The 5,402-nt window shown below is 42.0% G+C and overlaps 1 pseudogene; it reads right to left on the reverse strand.

The window, feature by feature from the left end:
* Positions 1-896: 896 nt before the first annotated feature.
* Positions 897-2,405, reverse strand: LOC149265836 (calcium-transporting ATPase, endoplasmic reticulum-type pseudogene; annotated as a pseudogene).
* Between the last annotated feature and the right edge of the window lie 2,997 nt (positions 2,406-5,402).

Below are 5,402 nucleotides of genomic sequence, written 5' to 3' on the forward strand. Positions count from 1 at the left end.
ACCCAATTCACTCTATTAGCATAAATATAATCAAAAACATGCAATAAACTAATGAGAATGGTGGATTAAGTCGAATTAGGAGGTTGAATGAGCCCAAATAATTATCCATTTTTGGGGCTCATCATCACCCCCCTACTGAAAGTGTTGCTCATCCTCTGAGCAACCAACCTATCTCCTTATCTTTGATGGCCCTGGTGGCCTCCTTGTCATGCCAAGCTTCTGAAGTGATGTCCTCTTCTCTGTCATGAAACCATGCTCTTCTCTTTGCTTCTTTTCACTGCCTGTGCTTCTTTTCCTAGAGAATTCTCAACTTTGGTATGATTGTGCAAGTATATTCAATCTGATGGTGGTAATGGTGGTGAAAGGAGATGAAACCAGTGGAGGATGGAAGGAAAGAGTGGTTGCATGCCTCCTCAACAAACTTCAAGCTTCATACCCTCTCCATAATTGATTATGACCTGCCCAAAGGCTTCTACAGGATGTTTCTGGTAAAAATACAGAACTTCCTGTAGAAAGTCCTATAGCTTCCTGTAGAAGGTTGAACCATGACTAAATTGTGTCTGAACCCTGAAAAAAATGAGTGTTCATGGGGGGGATGGATGTGCTTAGGGTGGCTAGCATAGGTGCTGCCTCCCTAGCTAAAATCTCGGCCAATTTCTCCTTCTGCTGCCCTCTCCCCAAACTTCCTTGTATGCCAATCCCAAACAACGCAAAGCCTTTGAACTCATTTGATGAAACTTCCTCAAGAGTAATTCCCTTGATGCATCATCTAATTCAACAACTGATCCATCTGCAAGTTGTTGAAAATCACTCCTTTCAAGCAAATTTTCCATGGCGCCCTTCACTAGCAGACGATTTTGTCCCATTGGTTCCGTGACAATAACGCCCATGGATTTTCAATCACAATCAAACTCCAATAAAGCCAGCCTCTTTGATCTTTGTATCCACCAATCACAATTGCCCAATTTCACTGTGCCACTGTTGAGAATGGCACTTGTATCACCTGCCATTGGGTCTGGAACTCCCATTTTTTCAACCAATACCTTCAAGGCTGCCTCAGTGGGAATACCAGTAGCATGGAACTGGTGACCTTGACAAGATATCCCTGCATCATTGCAAACTGCAGCAACTTCTGCCAGAGTTTCTAAATTTTCCCCCATATTATGTGCAAGCCAATCCAATATTTTTCCATTCTCATGATTATATGTTGTTCCTTCAACAATAAACTCTCTAAGTGAACCAGCACTGTGCCCTATGGCTATAAACTCATTGACAGACATCTGATTGATTGTAAGAGTACCTGTCTTATCAGAGCAAATCACTGTGGTGCAACCCAAAGTCTCCACGCTCGGTAACTTACGCACAATAACATTCTTTTGTGCCATCTTACGAGTGCCAAGAGCCAAACATGTAGTAATCACAGCAGGCAATCCCTCTGGTATAGCAGCAACTACCAGAGCAACAACAATCTTAAAGTAGTACGTACATTTCTCAAAGGAAAACCTGATATTTTTTGGCCACCCATCTATGACTTCCCATGAAAGAAAATATTTGTAGTTCATGATCCAGACAAGAATACAAATGGCACCAATCACTGTTGTCAGTCTTTCACCAAATTCATCTAACTTTCTTTTCAAAGGGGTATCATGACATTCCATTGAAGCTTCCTGAATTTGTGCCTGAATTTTACCTATTTCTGTAAACATGCTAGTGCTCACAACAATGCATGTGCAGCAGCCATTGGTAACTGTAGTTCCTGCAAACACCATGCATTCTTTTGACTGCAACTCACAGTCACACAAGGTGGTTGGATATGTTCTTTTGACCACAGGCATGCGCTCTCTGGTCAGGGAGCTCTGCTCCATCCTAAAGGTGGATGTCTTGAGGGACACAATTCTCATGTCCGCAGAAACCTTGTCTCCCACCTTCAGTTCCACTATATCTCCTGGAACAAGTTCTCTGGAGGGAAGATCTACAACACAATGTCCATCTCTCAAGACCTTTGCATGATCAGATTGCATTTCTTTGAGATCTTCCAAAGCCTTCTCAGAATTATTCTCCTGCCATACTCCAACAATGGCATTGAAGATGAGAATCAGGAGAATGACCAGGGGCTCTACATAGGTTGTTATGCCCTCCTCAGAAGACACATTATCACGAAAGTAGGCAAGAAGAAATGAAATGCCAGCTGCCAGCAAAAGTATTTTAACAACTGTATCATCAGATTGCTCCACTGCCAGCTTCCACAAAGGTGTACCATTTTTCTTCTGGAGCTCATTCCATCCATATATTTGACGACGTTTTTCCACTTGATGAGAATTTAAACCATTCTCTAAGCTCACATCATATTCTTCTAAGCATTCTTCAACAGTTTTAGACCAAGCAGGGAATATCTTGTCCTCCATGGACTATGAAATAGATGATCAGATTCTGAATTCAAACAGATTGCTCCACCATTAACAGATCTATAATGCATTTGAAAAACTCCAAAATCAATACTTTCAAGAACCCTGGTAACCTTGGACATGAGCTTTAACTACTTTTCTCATTTCAAGCTTGAAGTTTGACAAGAATCTCGGGTTTTCCTTCTGCAGAGCTGTTTTCTACGTTTCCTGTAGACGACTTCCTGTAGAAACGCCTGTAGAGTGCCCCTGCACCTCTAAGTGAGCCCGATACGCTGGAGAATTGTGAACCAAGCCACAAAGCTCAATGGAGGATGATGGGTTAATCATTTTGTGGAATCAGAGGATGCATACTTCAGTTGAAAATGTTGCAAGTGCAAGTTAACAGCAGTCTGTGAGTTTCAGCTGAGCGTTCGTTAATTGCTGCGTGATTTATGGTGAAGGAGTGAGGTGGCCAGGTGTACATGGCCACATACAGACGACAGTGCTATAATGAGCTGCATGTCCTATTCTCGTTAATCAGTTGCACTGGAGTTAAAGCCTCTACCCCTGTCTGTTTTTTTTTTTTTTTTTAATTTTCACGTGAGTTATCTAACACATACGTTGCATGATTCTTGGCTGATTGATAGAGAATTGGACAAGGAATTATCGGCTTAGTCCTGCTATATTCGTGGCTCAATTCCACCATTCCATTCATTCATGCAATTTTTAAATTAGATTTGTGCAATAGAAGAACGAGTTTTAGTCACGTACCTGAAGTCAAATGGCTGCTGTGAGGTGCTGAGGCTAGTCATTGTTGCATGCACTGGTTTCTTTGGTTGCATGAGGGCTTGGCTGATGATTTTTGCTTGTTTTCCTTGTGCAGGTGTCCTCTGGCCGGATGCATGTTGCAGGAGTTCATTTCCACGCTCAGATCTGCACCTTCAAGCTGCTGCGCTGAATTTTCACAAGACCAGAACTTGTTTTCGCCATTTCTCCCAAACACAAAACCGGATTGATCTGAAACTTGCTGAGCACATTCCTATCATCATGATGCACCTCCCATAGCAAAATCGTGATCAATGGATGCACAGATTTCGAGAAAAAATGGAAAATGGCTTAAGATTTCAGATATCAATTTCTCGGAAACTGTGCATCAGAATCGGCTGAAACTACTTGGATAGGTTACTATCGCCCATATGCATATCCCCATGAAACATGTTTTGAAACGGATGCACGGATATGGAGAAAATGCAAAAATGGCTGATGGTGATGGAGGCTGATTTCTTGGAAACCGTGCATCGGAATTGGCTGAAACTGCTCAAGCATGTTGCCATCACCCCTGTACAATTCCCCGTAAAATGGTTTTTCAAATGGATGCATGGTTTTCAAGTTATGGAAGAAACAAATTATGTTCTAGGTATTTTTGCTTCAAGGCATTTTGCAGTTTTGTTGCATGGTATGAAAAACTGAGCTTGGGTTGTGATGCAGGCATGGAGATGATGGAGGAGGAGTTTGAAAAGTGCAAGAGAACTTTTGAACCCTTGAGGAAGCTACCATGTTCACCAAACCACCTTTTTGAAATCCATTTCTAGCTTCCTACAATTTCTACAGGAACTTCCTGTAGAAGCACAATGAAGAAGCACAATGAGGTGGAAAAGATGATGGAAAAGGGTGAGGAATGGGAACATGGATGCTTGCAGGCATAACTAATGGATTCCAAGCTTTAGATCCCCTTCCAAAATCGAATTTGGCTCGCTTGAAGGTTCTACAGGATGTTTCCTGTAGAAATATAGAACTTCCTCTAGAAGGCACAAAAACTCCTTTGTCTTTGTTTTGAGTGATCCTCCTGACTTGCAATGCCATTGCTGCAACCTGAAATTATTCAATGGAAATTAGATTTATTTTTCTTTTTCTTTTTCTCTTTTTTTTTTTGAAAAACAACTAGGGTGCCTCATGGAGGTTTTCACCCTAATTGCCTCCCTGGGCGCCTCCAAGGGAGGTTTTCACCCAGAGATCTTATTCTCTTTTCTCTTTTTTCCCAACCCATTGACCGCCTCATGAAGGTTTTCAATCAATGAGCCAATCTAAGGCGCCTCCAAGGAGGTTTTCACCTTAGATTTTTGTTCTCTTCTTATTTTCATTTTTCTCTCTCTCTCTCTTTTTTTTTTTTCTCTACCCTACCCTACTTGAAAAACAAAATCATTTTCAAGTGTATGAATACTTCCAATGGAGCCATGTGCACATCGAGATTATAGACAAAATGATGTGGAGGCTCGAATTGCATGCTTGGACAGCTATCCGGATTTTAGAGACCAAATGATCTAACTTTGAAGGGATCAAACATAGCTGAGGAAGAGAGTACTGCTGCAACTTAGTGGCCTTCTGAAACCATATCTCAATATAGCTTTGATATCCTTGGTCCTTTTGCTGATCTGGATCATGTTTCATGTCACCTTCTACCATGACTTTCTCATCTTCCTCTTTTTGCTGATCTTTCTCTTGAATACATGGAATATTTGATGGTAACCATGAGGAAGCTTTCTCGATCTCTGATTCTGATCTCTTCTCTTCATCAAGTGCAGCCCATGGTTCTTTGATCTCCTCTTTTGAATCTTCTTTTGCTGGATGTGGTCCTTCAATGCTTTCAATATAGTCTCTTTTTTGCAATACTCTTCCTGAGCTATGGTGAAGATCATTAAGCTCAAGAGCAGTTGTTTGGACATGTTGTGCCTTAGCTTTGCAATTGGGTTGAGATGCTCCATGGTATGGTTTTGGAAATGGTGGTACGGGTAGTTGAGTGGAGGTGTGTATTTGAGATGGATGTGGATGGGGTTGTGGTTGGGTAGGCATTTGGGGTTTCCTTGGTGGAGGAGGAGGCGATGGTTGTGGATGAGCAGGTGGCGGAGGAAAATGAGCGGGATTAGAGTTGTACTGGGGCCTCCACCCCTGATAAGGTGCATTCCACTGAGGCTGTGGCTGAGCATAAGAGTGAAACGGATGAGCAGCTGGTTGGGCATA

Source organism: Pinus tabuliformis, chromosome 6, assembly GCF_031772625.1.
Source record: "Pinus tabuliformis cultivar Carrire ecotype Pingquan chromosome 6, CPIR1, whole genome shotgun sequence".
Taxonomy (NCBI): Eukaryota; Viridiplantae; Streptophyta; class Pinopsida; order Pinales; family Pinaceae; genus Pinus; species Pinus tabuliformis.